Raw genomic sequence first — 18801 nt, forward strand, 5'->3', positions numbered from 1 at the left:
GTAGAATCATATAACATTGCCAATCTCCAACCATTTTGAACTACAAAAACAATATTTTCAGGTGGTTTAATGTAATGTATTCTGTGAATGAAAGGAATTGCCTAAAATAAACTAATTGATATATATCAAGTTAAATGTATTTTATAATCTGAGTATTTTTGGAAATGAATAAAAAAATAATAATTTAAACACAAATAATAAAACTGGAATAATGTTATTGGTCCAAATCTAAGATCTCTATTTTTATAGATGGACAGTTATTTTGGTTGTATAATAAATTCATGTGGAATCTCTGACAATTCTCATTTATGAATATTCCCAGTTTTAGTAATTGTCTGGGAAGCTATTTGTTAAGTATATTGGATTCAACCAAATGAATGGAAATAGCAACATTAGGGATGAATTTCCTAATGTGCTAGAGAGGTGTTTATTTGAGAGGGGGTTTACTTATGCTGTTCTTTTTATTGTATAGGTTTATTATGAAGTTCCAGTGTTATACATGAGAAAGCTCTTTGTTCCAGTTAACTCAAATTCTTTATGACTGTATTTTTGACATTTAATCCCATCCTCTTTTAGGAATTTATTTTGGCCTATAATGCCTAATTTGGTTCTAAATTGAATTTTCTTTCACTTTTCTGTTTAGAAAAATAGCTATTATTGCATGATCTTTTACTTATCAATGATTTGTGTCAGCTACTTTGGCCTTGCCTGCCTCTCAGCAAAAATGACACTTTAACCCATTTCATTTCTTCACTGTCCCATTCTCTAAACCTCTCTTCCTTTCATGGCAATTATCCTTTCACTGGCAAAGCCTCGTATGTATTCTAAGTCCAGATCCAACTTGAAAATTACAGAGACAAAAATATTACAGAGACAAACATCTTGATTTAAATGGGTCATAGAGACAAGAAATCATATAGACTGAAAAGAGACTTCAATCAGTTATTTTACCAATATGGCAAATTTGTTCTTTCGGTTAGGATTTTTCTTACATTGCTAAACTGAATGTGAAAATAGAACCATAATGACATTAGCAGAAGCAGTTAAATAACCCCATAGGCAGAAATCTGTGTTATCATAAATACTGTATCATCTCAACTTCTAGTGTCCTTCCTTTGGTCAGTGCTCATTACAGAAATATAAAAACAAAACCCATTGCAGAATAGTGTCTTTTATAAAGATTAGGATACAGGTAACCCTAATAATTAGTATATTTCTCTACTCAAATAAAGACAGGAAAACTACATTTATTACCACCATGCCGTTTTACTTTTCTGATATTTTCAAATAACTATCAGTTACTTTACACAGAAGGCAATCAAAACCTAGAAGGAATTGTGAGACCTTGGAAGAAACTTCACAAAAATATTCCTTAACTCCATAGAGTTGGAAGGATTATCAGGTCAACCTGAATGACATTCCCTTTTTCTGGTAATTTATAGATTTTTCTCGTAATGGTCAATATCTCCCCCTACCGTTATCAGGAATTTGTCATGTTAACACTCTTAATCGCCTTGTCACAAGGCCAGCACTTTCCATCAACTCTCATAAGATTTAGGAGATAGGGTAATAAGAATTAGCCCAGAATGAGAAAAGTTGCCAAATATTCTTCTGATCATAGCTCTTGACATCTCATTTTTTTTTCTCTTGATCCACTAAACAAAGATAGGTACAGCTTATACAATTTATCATGAATGCTGTAAACAAAATGAATTGCTTATGTCAACATATGGCAATAACTATTTTGAGATATACTCAGGAATAGGTGAAATTTCATAGGTCGTCTTTAAAATCCCCAAGACTCCAAATGGCCACTTGACACCACCAAGTAATTCTGTAATAATGAAGAAGGAATAGATAAGTGAGAATGAGCTGGATGTGGGATTTCATTCAATTATTGGATGCCACATGCTCTAGAGTTTGTTATGGTGTTTTATATGTAAGCAGAGATGTACAAAGTAATAAGTAATATTATTAGAACATGGCAGCTAATGTGTTAATGTCTTTAATCATAAGACATAACACTTGTATGGTGCTCATTCTCAGATATTATTCTTAGTGCTTCATGTGTATTACTTCAGTCAGTCCTCCTATACACCAAGGTAGGTGGTGTTATGCTCATCTTTAAACATGGAAACAGACACAGAGGGTTAAACACTATTCTGTCTCAAGGAATCTGACTCCAGAACCTAGCCTCTCTATGTCTACCATTGAGGTTAAGTTTATCTTTTTTTGTAAAGAACTCATCTGCTCTCAGTATTATCTGCCCCTTCTGCTGACTGTGGAGTATTTCTCAGAATCAGACTGCTCACAAAGACAAATCATGTCACCTAATTTAATGACCTTGTTGTTAGGTAAAAAATGCTATCAAGCTTAGGAAAACAAAACTGTATACATTTTGAGGTTTTATACAAGCCCATATGTTAAGATAATGTTTTAATTTTTTTCCTAATACAGTCATAAAGTTTAACCTCCATTAAAAGTTATAATGACTCTCTCAGTAACTAATAAAACAAAAAGATAAAACAGAACAAATATTCTCTAAAGAATGCCACGCTGCATTTAAAATTATGCTCACCAACGTTCAAACTCTTTGGGCTTTAGGTATTACTAGCAAGATATTTAGTTTTCTCGTGGCACAGAGGTAGGTAACTGCACTATGGCCTATCTATATGTATACAATAGATGCATGATTGCAGAGGAAATGTATGCAAATGTCTGCATACATACTGTCTTTAAAATCAAAGTTAGTGTGTGATTATGATCAAGCTTTGGGAAATCAAGTTAAATTTTCTGCTCACTCAGGCTTATGTTCCTGTTAAAACCCTATAGTTTCCTTCCTTGACGAACACCCCTTTTTTTCTCTTATTATCTAGTCTCCTGGATACCTTTACAAGTTCACTTTCCACCATTCCTGCTTCCCTGCAAGGCAGCATCAAAGATCTGTTTGTAGTTTCCTCAGTCTTCCTTTACCTTACTCTTTCCTGCTTTTACACAGGATGCTCTTTGCCTGCAATGTCTTTTCTGTTTGTGGAACAGATGAAATTCTAGAATTTCTAAGAGCCTCTGTAAAACTTTTTCTTAAGTCCTCAAAGTTTGCTGTTTCCTCTCTTTGTTGCCTAGCATCATACGTCTCTAACTGAACTGAACTTACTTGCTGTGTGACCTAGAGTTTCCTTAGATATAAATTGGGAGTAACAGTACTGCGTGGGTCAGAGTCCTGTCGAGAAAGAGATTGAATAATGTAAGTAATTAAATTGTGTTTAAGGAGAATTTAATAAAGGGTTTATTTATAAATGTGGGAAGGATACAGTAAGACTAGAAGACTAGCACAGTACAATGTTAGTAATAATAGGAGGTCCTGACCATCCCTGCACCCAAAGCGGGTAGGGGATGAACAATTTGTGAAATTGGATAAAAAGGGATATGGAGTTGTACAGGAAAGGCTGTTTAGGGGGAACTCTGATGTTTTTAGTTGAAGGACGTGGCCAGCTGAGGAAACAGATGCCCTGATATCCCTCTCCTTCCTTCCTGTCTCCAGCTGGTATTTCCTAATGGCCAGTCTCACCCAAGAGCCAGAGCCAGCGCAGGTCAGACTCTGGGACTAAAAGTCAGTTTGTGAAGGGTGATGGCACCTATCTTTTATAAAGATAAAATGAAATCATATTAAAATTAATATTCCAATTATATTTTTTAATTTGTGTAATATAATTTACTTAGTAACTGCACACAATTTTTAAATTATTCACTGTTAAAAGTAAACAGTACCAACATGAGTCTGTTACCCCAAAAGGGGAAGGGAAAAACTTGATTCTTGTCTTAACCCAAAAGAGAATGATTGAGACAGGAGTCAGAAGCATTGTGTAATGAAAAGATTTTAAAGGTTTTGTTTAGCAAAGGGAAAGTACACCTTCAAGAAGGGAGGCGGGCTGATCCAAGGGCGGAGAGCAATAGCCTTTGTCCCTTCTCTTATACCCTTGCTTAGAGGTGGTCTCTTGATTGATTGACAGCTCCTGCTGTCATGCTTGTCCCCTTTTGTGCATGTCCTTACCATGATGCACCCAGAAAAATCCAAAGGGGGGCCTAAACCACAATGCTAATTATATTACAGTGAGCAGTGGGTCATGTTCAGTTAGGTCCTTGTCAGTACTGCACAGTTACAGCTGTCCCGGTTCTAACCAGTTTCTTGCTGGCACTCATTTAGAGGAAGTAAAGCCTCTTTATGCTGAAGGCAGGCCTACCACCATTTTCCAGACCATCTTCGCTCTGCTCCACCTATCTGCTTGGTGCCCCCACTTATCTAACTACTGAACAGGTCTAATTGCTTGAAAGAGGAACTGAGGAATCATCTTTGAATCCGCATACTCCTTCATTCCCCATGTATAGTGTGTTTAGCATGGCATTTGAAATAGATCTCCTGTCAGATTGCCTGGGTCCAAATCCTATAAGATTGTTACCTTCAAGCAAATCAGAAGAAGCTATATTCCTTTAGGTGGCAGACACACTATGACTTGGTTAATGCAGCATGAGCTGGATTTCAGTCCCAATGCAACCACTGCCCGCTTTCCTTCTGGAATGAAGCACCAACACAGACACACATGAAGGCCCAGAAATCATGACTCCCTCACTTCATAGCTGTCTGACTTACCTTAACTCCTTTAGAAACTCATTTTCTTTTCTGTAAAATAGGGAGAATTGTAGTACCTACTTTATTAGATCCTTGTGGGAAGTAAATGAAGGCATATATGTAAAACTTCTAGAAAAACTCTGGAATGCATTAAACACTAGATACATCATTTCACATTCAAAATAGATCTCAATCTTTTGCCACATCCCCACTGCCTGCACCCATTACAGGCTTTATTTCTTACTGGACGATAAAAATATGTCTTTATTCATTCTCCTCTTCCAGTCTTTCCCTACTTCTAATCCTAATTCCCCACACAGAGCAAGAGTAGACATGCTGATTCTATTCTACCACATACGGAATAAAACTTTATTAATATTATTATATCTATATTTCTAGAAAAAGTCTACCTCTAATGTAATAGATATTTTGAAAACCTCCACTAGCTTAAAAAAAATTCTGAATCGCACTATCCTTATATATGAAAGTACACATGATTGTAAGAATTCTCAGCATCCAGTGCATCTCCAGCCCATGCCGTTTCCATTTGCTACAGTCTTCCATCTCCTGGCTCCTGCTCTCAGGCAGTGACACACACTCCTTTCCGGACTCTCCCTGTGATGCTCTCCTCCCTGACAACTCCCAGCTAGCAGTTCTCGCTTTCCCTGTGGACTTCTACGTCACAGTTCCTCTTCCAGCTTTTTTTCCCCATCAGGATCACTCTCTTCCATTTTTATTCCATTGCTCTGTCATTCATAGTAGCATCTCCCAACAAGGATGTGTCATTTTCATCAGCCTGAAAGATAAAATAAAACTTCTAGATCAGCAGTACCTGTAGGATTGAAAGTCTGCATTTATGAGCTATATAAAGCTTTTATGAGGCATATAAATCTGCCGGAGGAAATGCACCTGTGGAAACTAAGCAAGCTCTCCTATTCAAAAAGCTGTACCTCTGAGGCCAAAGGCCTAAGCCAAACCAATAGAAAATGAATTTTTGGATATTGACTTTGTACAAAATGCTATAAAATATTTCTACCCCCCAAAGTAAATTGTTGAACTCTAGAGATTACTCAATTATTGGTATCTTCACTCTCTCAGAAATCTCATTATTTACGAGTCTTTTTAATGCTCACAGAGTCTAATTTTGATTAACACCAAGGTTCGAAGATTATAAAGGCTCATTACAAATATATTAAAAGCTTAACTGCATTTTTAGTACATGCCTTCCACTTTGTAACTGTTTTGGCTCCTCTGTTGCTTTTCTGAAAGTGTGGTATTTTACTGCATTGTAAAAACAGTTATATTTCCTTTCTGTGGTTTGACTTTGATTTTCTTCTGCCACTTACTTCTTGGAAAAAAATAGATACATTTGCATCAGGATTTATCACACAGAAAAAACCCGTCTTCTGAAAATGTATTTTATTTTACCATTTTATATGCCAGACAGCCTTTTTACCATTTTAAGGATATTAACACTTTTTATCTGTCTTATATCTCTGAGTGGTAGGCACAATTACTTAGTTCCATTTTACAAAATAGGAAATTGAGGAACAGGGAGGTCAAGTATCGCCAAAGGCGATGCAGCCAGTGGGTGGCAGAGCCAGGTACTGAAGGCAGACACTAGGCAGACACCTACTCTTAACCACCCTATATTATGTTTTAGTGGTAAACCACGTTTTTTTATCTGACCCCAAAGTATGTACAGAGTACTAATGTAGCAGAATGCTTTTACTCATATGTGATGGAAAAAACCTCAAAATATGATTATCCTTTCTTATCCATGACAAATTTATTATTTTACACATATTGATAACTGCACCTGGACAGTATATTCTACTTTTTCTTAAAAACCACCTACACTAATGTAGTCGATTAAGATAGCACAAGCATAAACAGCTAAACCTAAAATAGCTCAGGGAGAGAGAGAAAGACAGTGAAAATCAAACACTGATTTATTCCCCTCTAGTTGGGTCTGTTTATCCATCTTTGGCCTATTTGTTAAGTTTTGAAGCTTGTTAGGAGCATCATCTTCAGTGTCTGAAAATGTAATTTTGAGGGTTTTCTTTTCATTAACAGAAGAAAAGATTAACACTTAGACGTTTGCATTGATGGGTTGGTGTCCCGTCCCAGGGTTAGTGTCTGGAGGATTATGGTCACTGACCGGAGACGTGACATCCTTAGATGTTTCTCCTTCGTCAGTTTTATGTAGAGGATGGGATTTAAAGTTATTTCTGTTATACTTCCTCATTTTTACCACTTTTTTCTTCTCAAGAGGTTTTATAAAAACCATATATATATTTATATTTGTAGTGACACAAACTAAACTAAAATGAAATGTCAGACAACTGATACTGTACAAACATGTAATTAGTGAAGTATTTCAGATTATAATTCAGGCAATTTGCTGTCATGTAAATATAATGCTCTTTTCTCTAAACTGTGTGGCTCCTCCCATTTCAAAAAGATCTTTATTTCACAGGTGCAATTATCAGAAATGTACAAGGAAAAATACAAGGTACAAAAGGGTAGGAAAAGAAAGATTATCTTTCTTTGTGGCATGAATTCAGATTCCCCAGCGGTCACTGCTTGTGTATGAGGCAACGTGGCCAACCTGAGTAGCCAAACTTGTGTTCACAGCTGATTATCCAGGATATTTAGAAGCTGGACCTTGCTTCTGCAAAGAATGTGCCTTGAGCACACTAGAAGACTGTCTTTGCAGCATTAAGAAAAGTTTTGGCAGAGAACAAAATGTTGTAAATGGCCATTTCTGGTAATTAATGCCCAAGCAATTTCCATGGTGTTCCTCTTTTTTTTTTTTTTGTTCTAAAAAGTTTCTTTCTGACATCTTGTGCTGTTACCTTGGATGCCTTTCTTCTCAAAAGCCTACTGACTAGCTGCCAAAGAGAGGCCGGTTCACACCTTGCCTTTTTTCCAGCGTGCTCTTCTGCTCCATAGAGATAGACAATACTCACAAAAGGAGGAGGGGGGAAAAAAAAGCAACTCACACAGTACCAAGATGTGCATATTGGGTGACTTTCTAAGCTGCCAGATTGCCAGAACAAAGCCTCAGGAGGATGCCAAGATGCTATCCAATCCTTGAAAAGTGAACAAAAGTACCATATCCATTAGGATCAAAAAGCATACAGAAAGAAGACAATGCTTTTTTATTTCTTTCCAACGGGTAAAACTTGATTTATTTTACCTAACATGTTAGAAATTGGTCTCTATCTTCTATGATTTTTTTTTCCTGCCACTTTGTTTTAAATGATTATGTTCCAAATAAAACTGAACAACAATTAAAAGAAGAATGAAAGATGGCATGTTCACGTGTGCAAACAAGAAGTTTTCTCCAAACTTTATTATTTTTTCATTTTTCTTTCATTTTAGAAACAGATAGATAAGTAGAATACTGTTCCAAAGTGAAGGCAGTGAAGTGTGCAACTGCCTGCCCCTGTCAGATTGATAGAGTGAAGATGTTGAACGAGATAATGGAAACTTTCTATTCAGCGAGGACTGGAATAAAGAAACCATTTCTAGTCATTCATCAGCATTGATTGGCTTAGTGCTTGAGGCACAGATCAGGAATTAGGCGTTACAAAGGGAAACTAAAACAAGTGCAATGATCCACTTTGGGAAGTGTGGTTGGCTTCTGCTTATCGTTTAGTACATAGCAATCATAATACATGGCAACAAAAACTCAGCAAAGCCTTGAACATGCAGCATGGCAGCAATGTAGGTGCATGTTTCTTCCTGTATTCTGGTTCTGCAACTTATGAATATTTTATTCTGGTAACTGGGGACACTAAGTGAATTTATATTTGGGTTTTAATCATGTTTAATTTAGAGGAATTTTATTGGTTTCTTTCTTCATCATTTGTGATGATCAAATTTTAAGAATTGTTTAGTTTTCAGAAATGGTTTAGTGATAAATAGCTACACCAAAATGCAATTTAGTGAACATGTGTGAGCGTGCATGCTGTAATTTATTTTCTGTAAAGGAGGTACTGAAAATATGTAAATGATACCTTCAGTCGTTTTCAGTTTTATTTTCCTTTAAACGTTTACAAACTTTATATGCCACAAAATGTGTATGTATTTTCACTGCACTGCATGAATGTGGTAGCTCACACGTTTGCTTTTGGGCAATTTATACCAGCAAGATGGAGTGGAGAACTGAACCAATTATCCAAATCACTCAAACCACAGGAGCACTCTGGCCTCAGTCATTTAGATACAGAATTTGAAATCAAAGTATTTCTTGGACTTGAATGGCATGGACAATTGTCTCAGTGCTCCATTATCGCTGACTATAGATTTCCAATCTGATTATGGGTCTAACATAAGATGGAAAAAAATAATAACATATAATTGTTTTTTGAGAACTTGGCTCATTCCAAAATCATTGTGCCAGGGTTTCCTAGTTCAGACACAATCTGCAAGGTTAGTCCTCTTCTGAAGATGAGTGACCTCTTAAAGCCACTCGAATACTATTTAGAACAGAGAAGTAGACACTCCTTCCTCGGTTAGTTTGCCTCTTCAAAAATCCATTTTGCTTCAACAAATTTTAAATATTTTCTTTCTGAAATGAATAATACTCCCCAATTCAGTGGAATACAACAATCCATGTAATCACAATGAATGTGAAAAAATGATTTAAATTAGTTTGACATAAATACATGTGATTATACTGGGTCAGCCATTTTAATTTGATTTATGAATTTGTAAATAATAAAAGCCAACGTTTTCAGGAAATAATTATTATTGTATCAATTATTGACACCAACTTGAGACACTTTCCAAACCAAATCCCTTTTAATTGATTTTTTTAGCATCATCTTTGTCTTTTGGCAATTTACAGAAAAGTGCTAGATTCAGCTGAAAAAAAATATGAAATGCTATGGCTTTTTCTGTGTTCAGGACTTTTTTCTTCTAGGAAAAGAAAATGAACAAGTCCTCAACATAACCAAACATATTTCTGAAGTGCTAATGGGTTTCTTGCATTTATAAATAATTGTACTTATTGCAATGGCATTCCTAAAATGCCTTGATAGCATAAAAGCTCCTAAGTAATAAATGGAGTTTGCAGTGGGTCTCAATCTGTTTGTCACCCTTGACAGACGTCCTTCACATTGGCATCATCCTATCATGCCCTGCACCTCGTCAGGAAGATCCCAAGTCATGTGCAGTTTCCAGCGTACTGTTTTCATTTTACCTTTATCCTCTGGCAGTCAATCAACCCAGTGAATACAGTGATAAGTATAATCTTAAATCTATTCTAAATAAGTCAGAGAGTAAACCATTCAAAAGCTATAGCTTTTCAGCTATAATTAATTAGTAACAAATTTTTGCTACACCTGGCGACACCATGTTTATGGATCACAGGTCTTAAGATGACTCCAAGAGGAGATCTCTAACCAGTGGAGTTTCCATTAGGTTTCTCAGAACTCTGACAAGTTAACAGTGTATATTCCTTGGGCTCCACTTTGAATAACATTGGACAAAACAGTTTTGACATTGTTCATTTCTGATGAAGAAATACGTCTTATTTCTTTTTTTCCCCTTCTCTGTTGCCTTTTCTATTACCCCTAACGTCAACTGCTTTTCTCTCCAAGTAGACATTTTGATCAGTATTAATCATAATTGTGCCAATTTCCTACTTTATTTAAACATAAAATCTCTTTTTTGAATCACTACTCTAATCATTTTCTGTCCTTTTTTTCATTTTACATTACTGACTTATGAATACTTTTCTATGGCCTTCAGTGAGTATTCTGTTTTTTATAGTAAGTTAATGTTGATTAAGTGTTTACATATCAGATCTAATGTTTCACTTGTTTTGTATCCACTAATCCTTGTGATAATGTTGAGATGATATTTACATCCTCATTTTAAAGAATGGATTTTTTTTAAGGGTCACATTGAATTACTTAACATACAGAGGAGCCTACAGGCATTTTTGGCAATTTAAATAGCTCTTTAAGAAAAAAAAAAAAAGCTTCCGCTAATATCACAACCCTTGAATTCAATAGTTGTTAAATCTGTATTTCTGCTTGTTAGTCCTAACCCTGGTCTGACTCTTCCCGGCATTATTTGAGATTTTTGAAGATAGCAATCAAGCTACTTCCACACATTCTTTTATTCAGGTCAGATGCTTTCAAATTCTTGAAAATAGATTTCATATACCACACCTCATCTCTATTTTCATCTTCATCATGTAACTCAGTGACTTTCTGAAAAGTTATGTTCATGATGTCTATGATTATATTAATAACGCATAAGCATGTATTTGCTTTCAAAACTACAGTATTAAACCTTATTGGATTTGGGTGAAATCAAACTGCATAGATTCAAATGAGACCCAATTTTTCTTAACTAAAATGACTTGTTAGGCATATTTAACCCAATTTAACAATTCTCTTCATGTTATATATTATAATTTTCTGTCAATACTTGAGATGGTTTTGAACCTTAATTCTGGCATCCAGCTGTCTCGACTCTTAATGATTTCTGTCTCTTCTAATCAAATCTTTCATTAAATATATTAAACCAAGGACTCATAAAACCATATTGATATGGATTCTTTATTCAATTTATTAAAGTTTGTTTATTCAATGAAGCTGGATTTATAATATTTTCTTGGGAAAATTCATAATAAAACCAAGATTAATTATATATTTTGTTTAAATGGTTCCACAGTATAAAAAGTACTTTTGTATAAAGTCTTCAAATTTATTTTCACAAAACCCCTGTGAATTAGTCACTGTTACTCCCCTTCAATAGTATGGAACTGAAACTCAGAGAGTTAAATAACCTATCAAAAATCATAGTTTACACATGCAGAATCGGGAATAAAACATCCCGATGTCCAGGGAATCTTCTAGTGCACAAAGCTGTCTCCCACTTTGCTCCTCCAAGAGTTGCCACATCTATTTAAATAGAAAAAATACACCCTACACAGATATTTTGATAAAGTAATGATAAAATAAAAAACAAATATATGTGTTAAATCAGTTTTTAAAATATAACATGATTTCAGAAGATTATTACTATTTTTATCTTTATAGTTATATGATACCATGATCTTTGTATGTACACACACACACACATATATATAATATACATGTATATATTATAAATGTGTAGATATATAGACCAATCTAGATAGAAACAAATATTTATATATATAGATCTGCCTAGAAGCATTTATCTATCTATCTATGTACAGTTGATGCTTGAACAACTTGGGTCTGAATTATGGAGATCCACTTACATATGGATGATTTTCAAAAAATATTTACTGCAGTACTACACAGTCTGAGGTTGGTTGAATCCACAGATATGGAACTGTGGATACAGAGGTTCAACTCTAAAGATTTTTGACTGCACGGGGATCAGAGCTCCTAACCCCACACCACTCAAGGGTCAACTGTACATATGGAGTCAGTAATGAAACCTAATCCTTTAACTGTTAACTATGATGTCATACCAGGTGATTCACATACAATATTATCTTTAATCTTCTCATTCATGATATATTATTTAATTTTCTCATAACCGTAATCCTTATATTGGAGTTGAGGAAAGTAAGATTTAGGGAGGCAATTCTATTTTGCAATATTATAGCTAATAAACAGCAGCACAGGATTTAAATACAGGTCTCACTGACCCCAGTGTCAGTGCTCTAACATATTAACACATTCTTGAAATGACTTATTGTATTTAAGAATTTTTCCCAGTAATGACATCAAGATCACCCTCTCCTAATTTCTAATGGTTATCATTTGTCCTCTTTGCAAATTAGAAACTTTAGCATCTCTGATCTTTTGGAACTTTTTATATTTTTCTGAGATTTCAAACAAAAATTGAAAATAGTGCCTCTCTGTTTGTATCTGTAACCTTCATTCTTTTTTAAAAAATATAATCTGGAAGATGACTTTGTAGATGTGTAAGTGCTTCAAAATGCCTATTGTTTTAGTAGTATCTCCTGTCTCTCTTACAATGTCCCTGACTTTTAAATGTTTTCTCTCACTTCCAATTTCCTGTTCGTTCTGGGGGGGAAATATGGAAGGGAAAAGGGAGAGAAGGAATTTTATAGGTTCTCTGCCATCTGTCATCATTAAAGCGTCTGCTTATGGGCCTGACCTTTCTTTGCTCCCTTCTTCAAACCGTAGTTGACAGAAAATGATAGAAGTGTGTTTTCTTTCATTTTGATTTAGAAACTCAGCAAAGACTTTCATATTCATTCTCTAGTCCTATCTTCTGAGCCCCACACCTGTGTTCTGAGTATTAAAAATCAACTCCAAACCTAAAACTAACATTTAACACCCTTTTCCCCAGTCCAGCCATGCTGATTAGAGGGAAATGACTGTTGAAAGAACTTCTCTTCATCTTAAGTGTGTTTCTTCCAAATGCTATTGTTCTCTTAATGTTTTACACCACATGATGGGTAAAACGCTACTTCTTCATAGTCTAGTTAAACTGTGATTGAAAAATCCTATGCTTGTTACAACATCAGTGGTAAAATGCTTTCTTTCCTTTCTTCTTTGGGATATATTTTACTCACCTAGTTATAGGCAGTGGTTTTGCTTGACCTCATTCTCTGATTCTTCTTTGGGCTTCCTTCTCAGACTATGTTTCTTTGCATGGCCAGCCCATCTAGAAACTATTGATTCTCTACAATTAATTTCTTTTTAAACTAATTTTTGCTAGCAGATCTGTGTAGCTTCAGAGCTGACTGTAAGTGCACATGCCAATGCTGAATATATCACAGTCTCTACATCTTCCGGATGGACTGTAGCTGGGTAGGCTGTGGCAAGTCCAGAATGTGACAGACCAACCTCAAATTTCACAACTAATTTTGGTGTGCTGGATTCATTATAAATCAATAAACATTTGGTTTTTGTTTACCAGGCCAACTTAAAATTCTAGTCTGTGTTCCTCAATATCATTCATTTTGGGTTGGCCTAATTATATTATATTAGTTTTTTTTAAAGCAAGATACTATAGCATTGTGTGAAACACCATCTTTGAGGGAAAATAAGTGATGTTTTTAACAGTTGGTTCTCTGGAAAAAAAATACGTGTATGTATACATACATAAGATTATTAAAAATTTTATTATGAAGGATGTATAACACAATTTTTAGAAAATAATAAAATATATATTAGTCATTGCAAAATGCATATGACCAATTTGTTCTCACAGAATGTTTTTGTTAATTTTTGCCCAATTCTTGTGCCCATAGCCACACCATAGGGCACTTTACAAATAAGAATACTTCTGATAAGGATGTTCTCTGATAATTTTAATTTAATAGATGAAATGTTTCTGGAAAAAAGAAGACATATGTTGGAACTACAGCCCTGAGTCAGTGATATGAGTGACTTCTTGCTGAATTGGATAATGGTTTTTGAATACTGTGAGAACCTATCCTCAATGTTTGTGCTATTCACTATGTAACAGCTACAGAGACTTTTAAAATTTGATCTGCATTATTTTCCTAAGTATAGAGTTTAGACAGTCAACAAAATGTATGTACAGCCCTGGTTTGTAATATTTGCCAGTTTCTGTGGTTGTAAATGGCCAATTTCAAGCTACTAAGGCACTGCTACTGAATCCTGAGTTGCAAAAAGATATGCAATAACACTATAGTATTTTGTCCATACAACAGTCATAAAACACCTCAAGAATATAGATAATAGTAAAATTTAGAAATTTAATTAGTAAATGATGAGTTTTGAGTATGTATTGCCTTTTAAAGTATAACTTATATGTTACTTTTAGTGTCATTTAATTTTTAATAATGCTTGTTTTTGACAAGTCAGACAAATTCCTGAAATTTGAATAGTTGGCTCTCACAAGCCAGTATAAGATGTTTCCAGTAACCCACTGAAATAGGATGAAACCTAATTTTGCTCAGTATTTTCCTGGCATTTTATTTAACCTCTCTGACCCACGCATTTCATCATCAGTGAGAATTAGATAAAACAACATACATAAAGCCTTTAGAACAGCATTCAGAACGTGTTAAGTGATCACTAGTAGATACTGCTTGGCTCCTATTTAAAAAAAAAAAAATCTACTTAAGTTATAACAAGAAAGACCAGACTCCATATTACCTTGAATATGACATGTTATGATTACAAAGATAAAATGTGACTTCTTGCATTATAGCAAAAATATTACATAAAAGATTGTATTTTATTCGTTGTAACATATCCGAGTTATTTACCCCTCTCTAGTTACAAATGTACTATCTATTGGAATACTTTTCCTTATAAATAACATCTGTGGATTTTTTTCCCTTAAGGCACATTTCAAACTATCATATCTGAGAGGAAGATTCCGAATTACAGTACATCATGTAGAGCACTGTGAAACTTTAAATGGGAAGACTAACTTCTATTCGGAGCCTTCAGTTTTGCCAAACTACTTTCTTTGTATCATATAATAAATACATGCTTTGCCGACTTCCTTTCTCTTCCTTCCAGCATTAAGTCTGAAGAGACTTTCTTATTCATCCACATGTTCGAACGTAGCTGTTTCTACCTTAATAGAGCCAAAATTGTCAACTTTTTCAAACAGTAATTTGTTTTCTGTGCCCTCAGGTTTGGAAGAAAATAGTCTCGTAATAGAAAATAGTAAGCTGGCTTTCTGAATTCATAAATGACTCGATTCTTTCTCGGGCTATGTTGTGCTACCTGTCTGGAGGTGTTGAGATGGCCTTCGAACAATAGGGAATGGAGTTGGTGGATAAATATGCCATAAATAACAATTTTTGCTATTTCCCACTGAGTTTTTGTGATCTCAGAGTTAAACTCTTCAAACTTCGAGACACTAACCTAGAATTGTTTTAAATTGTAAAATGAATTTAAATATGATACTAGGAGGAAAAATAATGTTACGGCTATTTAATTAAAAATTTACAAGCCACTTTCAACTAAATATATGATATATAGCATGGGTGATAGATACAGACTATGAGAGAAGGCTGACAGGTGAATAGGTTTATTTTTAATAATTATGTCTCATTATTAACCATGGGGTACTACTAATAAAAACAATACTAGGGCAAGACAAGACTAAAGTGATACAGTTTTTTAATGACTCTTTCACATCAGCTAAAGATGAGAAAAAAATAAGTATCCCTTATATAAAGGATCTAGCTAAGCAAAGTCAAGACTGCAAAGTTTTAACTGCTTCTGCATATGTCTTTAAAACACCAGGTATCATTTTATTAAGATAGAAATACAGGAACAGATACTGGGCATTTCATATTGAACTGTGTTTAATGATCTATTTTCATGACATTCCTTTGGGTAATCAGCAATTTTATTGCTTTAATATTGTAGAAGAGCTAGATTATTTTTGAAGGGGAAATAGAGGGGAAAACCCACTTTGGATCAATGACTTGACATTGCTAGTTAACTTAAAGCATAAAAATACCTATTTAAAAATCTAACTAGCAGCTCTTCATCAGTAATCAACAGCAGTCCTCTAATTATGTAGAGAAATCTGACAATGTATTAAAGAATTTCTCTTTATCAAGTAATGTGCATGGGGATTTAATATTAAGTAACCTAGACGAAGACCAAAGGAGCATAATACATTTAAAGAAAGGTGTAAACGACTATCTTTTCGAAAGTATTTTGAATGAGTTACAAATGTATCCTTTTTTTTGTCTCAATCTAGGGTACAGTTGAAAAATCAGCAATTAATAAAGTAATTTTAGACAAAAGCAAATTTCTCTACATAGTAGGATTCTTAATTGTCTTCCCAACTTTCAGTACAATTCACATAAGAAATGTTGAGTTAAATAAGGGACCTTTTTGTCGGCAGAATTGGAAACAGGTTTTAGATAAACTTACAAAAAAAATGAACTTACAGATGTTATCAGTGAATTTTATTAAAATTTATAATAAGGTGATATGACTTAGTCTGGAATATGATGGAAGGGTTCCCTGAAGAAGTGACAATTAAACTGACATCTGAGAATGAATTGGTTAGTATTGGTTACTACGTAAAAGAGAAAGGGCAGAGAGCTCTGTGTTACAGGGAAAAATTTTTGGAAAAAAACCATGGCAGATTGAAGCAACCTGATACACTGCATTTATTTCCATTAATACAAATAATTTTATTTAATTTGAAACTATTTAGATTCAAATGATTTTCAATAGGATTTAACATCATGTGGCACATTTGTAATTCTTTTTAATATTTATTAAACTAAATTGAATATAATGTGAAGCCTTCCTTCAAAACTGAAACATTGAAGTTTTATTAAGTTAATAATTTCTGTTAATCAAGAGGGAAATAGATGCTTCACAAACTGACATTTTTGATAGTCAACTTTGTCAATTTTGGTAATTCCTTTATTAGATGTTTCCTTGAACATATACAATGTAAGCATCTCATCTAAGCAAAGAACACCACAAATGTATAAAGCAGTTACAATTTTAATACACATTTGCATATATACTGTAATTTGATACTCACAAAAATATAAAAACTCATTGAATCCCATATTATTAATTAGGCATCGAAACCCTACGAAGATCATACATTCAGATTGTATGACTCCAAGCCCTTGGACATCTCTGCCATGCTGCCAGAATTTCTGGCCATTATAAAGAAAACTAAAATTAAAGAAAATCAATAAAGCTATGTTCTATGAGGCATAAAATTCTTTTCAAATACTCAAGTGAAATATAAAAAAGAAGTAAAACATTCTTTCACTCATATATAATTCTCTTAATTTTGAATGTTACAATTTTTCTTTGAACTACTCCCTAATGATATTGCTAGTCATAGTTTGTAAAAATTCATTTTCCATACCACTAAATGAATCAAATTTTATTTTATGCCATCTATTTTAACATTTAAAAAACACACAGCATCAACAAAAATCTAGTGGAGGTATTCATACTTAAATAAGATAAAATATGATAAAATAAGGTACTTTGAATTAGAAATAAAAAGTACCTAGCAATATCATCATGCTAATGAATAGAATAAATACAAATGCTCAGGAAATTTTTTTAAAATATTATAATTAACATTAAAACTAGAAATATAATACTAGTAAATAGTTTGAATACTTACCTCTAAAACCAACTAATAAGACATTCTGATGAAATACGGACACCTACAAAATTATCTAGAATTATTCATATATACTGTAACTTTTAGATAAAATATTGTCTTGAAACTTGGCTATTTACTTTTTTTTACTTGAAATAAACAAATTTAAAAGCTAGATATTTAGTTTTTAAAATATAGAATATAATGCAAAAATATCAGGTAAATTATTCAATCTTGGTCTCATATGTTGAAGAATTAATATCACAATAAAAGTATTAACATAAATCTGCTATCTGAGGAAAAAATGTGTTTAAAAAAGGATGTAGCTTCCCACCACTGGGACCTTTTGGTTAGTTTCATGATGAGAGAGTCCATTTTGAATAGTTGATTTACCATTTCCCTATCTCTTGTGCACTGAGTCAGATAACATGCCACTGGGACTTTCCTCTTGGGATCACTATATTCCATGTGACAAAAAAGACAAAAACAAAAAGAGAGACATATGGCCCTAACAACCCTCAATTTCACTTTCTTTCTCTTTTGAGGCCAAATCAATGCAAACCATCTGTTTCAAGTAGAAAATGAGTATTTTAAATTTCTTTCTTTCTGACACTTCTGTTTATATTTGTCTTTTGAGTTTTATCCTTGTTTTTAATTTTTAAAATGTTTCAGTCATACAATGTATTATTTGCTAAGGTGTCTTTCTCATTATGTTGGGACCAGTAATTTCATTTGCAGGCAAAAGAATAGTTTTTCATTAGAGACTTAGGTTTCTGGGGAAAAAGGAGCACAAACCCCCTTTAATAATAATACAGTTTTTCAAGTACCATAGGGTTTGGGTCAATCTGCTTTGCCTAATATATTGCAGAATTTTACTTTCTTCTTACAATTTTGCAGAATTTTACTTTCTTCTTACAATTACCTCAAAAATTCTACTCCTAAATTATTCACTAGATTTATTGGCCTGAGATGAAATTTTTTATAAAGCATTCAATCCTATTGACACATTCAGTCATGAAATTCATCATTTCTTTAAACCTTCATCATACTTTATACGATGGCTATTTTCAAGTAATTTCCAGTATATTTAGAGT

At 33.8% G+C, this 18801-nt stretch overlaps 1 protein-coding gene and 1 long non-coding RNA gene across 5 annotated transcripts in view; one reads left to right on the forward strand and one right to left on the reverse strand.

Annotated features, from left to right (window-relative positions):
• The window catches only part of CADM2 (cell adhesion molecule 2), a 948208-nt gene that overhangs the window by 250701 nt on the left and 678706 nt on the right, over positions 1-18801 (forward strand). The window lies entirely within an intron of this gene.
• LOC116663023 lies at positions 7564-16812 on the reverse strand. Its single transcript, XR_004319033.1, has 3 exons — positions 16495-16812; positions 10507-10509; positions 7564-7574 (listed from the first exon to the last, which is right to left on the reverse strand). It is a non-coding gene; the product is annotated as an uncharacterized LOC116663023 (long non-coding RNA).

The sequence above is a fragment of the Camelus ferus genome, chromosome 1, assembly GCF_009834535.1.
Source record: "Camelus ferus isolate YT-003-E chromosome 1, BCGSAC_Cfer_1.0, whole genome shotgun sequence".
NCBI classification, from domain to species: domain Eukaryota; kingdom Metazoa; phylum Chordata; class Mammalia; order Artiodactyla; family Camelidae; genus Camelus; species Camelus ferus.